Genomic DNA, 1,804 nt, shown 5'->3' with positions numbered 1-1,804 from the left:
GAAAATGAATGAAGTGAACTACATGCAACAAGGACGAATCTCACAAACACTGTGCAACAAAGGAAAATCACAAAAAAATAGATATAAATCCATTTACATCAAGTTAAAAAACAAAACTAAACTTAGGGATGCATACATAGGTGGTAACACTATGGGGGGGAAAAAACGGCAAGGGAATAACTATTCTAAAAATCAGGATAGTGCTTATCCCCAGAGGAGAGGGAAGGGGATGTCTGTAACAGGATAGGGCATATGGGTTTGGGGGTAAATGTTCTATTTCCTAACCAGGTACGGTTGTTTTCATTATTATGATTCTTTAAAATGTAGATATGTGCTTTATATACTCTTCTGTATATATAATCAATTCCAAAAGCATTTTAATTAAAAAGGAGGGCAAGCCCTTTTTCTTCCCTTCCCTCTTCCTGCTGAATGAAACATGAACCTGATAGGTGGTCAGGAACTGCCTACTCCACATTTCTCTTAAAGAAATATGGACAGGTGTGGTGGCTTACACCTGCAATCTAATCCTGGCTCTTTGGGAAGCCAAGACAGGAGGACTGCTTGAGGCCAAGAGTTTGAGACCAGCCTAAGCAACAGAGCGAGACCCCATGAAAAGAAGAAAAAGGAAAGGAAAGGAAAAAGGAAAGGAAAGGAAAGGAAACAAAAGAAAAGAAAAGAAAAGAAAAGAAAAGAAAAGAAAAGAAAAATTAGCTAGGCATGGTGGCACTACACCTGCAGTCCCACCTACTCGGGAGTCTGAGGCAGGAGGATCACTTGAGCCTGGGAGTTTGAGATTGCTGTGAGCTATTATATGGTGACACCATTGCATTCTAGCCTGGGCAACAGAGTGAGACGCTGTCTCAAAAAAAGAAAGAAAGAAATACATTTACATCTTTTAAAAATCTCTATTACTTTAGTTTTTCCATTACATACAGTCAAACCTAATTCTAACTGATCCATTCATTGATTTGGACAAATGAAAAACTTTCTACAAATTCCAGTGGTCCAACAGGGGAAAGAACTCCCTGAGAAAGTATTCAGCATGCGCTCCTGACAGGGCATTGTGGAAGGGACTCCTAGGCAGCAAGAAAGCTAGACTATAGGGCTGCTAAATGCCCTTCAAGCAATTAAGATTCTAAGGCAACTACTGGAACAAAGCAGCTCTGGGCTTGCCAAAGCTATGGCAACTCTGCCTCTGAATCTATCCTTCTGTTATCGTATCAGCGAGAACATTCCTTTTCTATAACAATCAATACCCTATCCATCTTTAAGATTCTGCTTGAATGCTCTCTTCACTCATGCCTTTTAAAACTAACCTGACCTCAACTTTGGCATGCTGGGTATCCTCCCTTTCTCCTCCAGATCCTCCATCCAACCTTCCCCAACTCAGCAATGTGTCTCAGGAGGCTGCCCTCTATGAATTAAATCAACCAGACTTCCTTAACCTCCGGTCTCCAGTTGGGCTGGACTAAGGGAAGGCTCTAGCAGGAGTTCAGAGGGTGGAAAAAGAGTTTGAGGTATTTGTTCCTTTTGATTCCCTTCCTGCTGGCCACTGGTGGGCAGTGGCTACATTCCTACAGGGTACCCCCTGCTTCAGCAGAACTCTCCCAGTGTTCCAGAAACCACTCCCACCCCTGCCCTCTCAGGCCTAATAGTAATAACAGCTCCCCTGTGGCGAGCCCTGAGATGTTTAACCATCCCCTGTTGGTTTTCCTTAGCCCTGCCCAGCCTTTGCAAATAGGCCCTCGATCTCCTCAATTGCACTGCTGAAGCATGCCAGGAGATGACTGACATATCCAACGAA

This window comes from Propithecus coquereli, unplaced genomic scaffold (assembly GCF_000956105.1).
Source record: "Propithecus coquereli isolate 6110/MARCELLA unplaced genomic scaffold, Pcoq_1.0 Scaffold846, whole genome shotgun sequence".
NCBI lineage: Eukaryota > Metazoa > Chordata > Mammalia > Primates > Indriidae > Propithecus > Propithecus coquereli.
Note: the sequence above shows the minus strand (reverse complement) of the source record.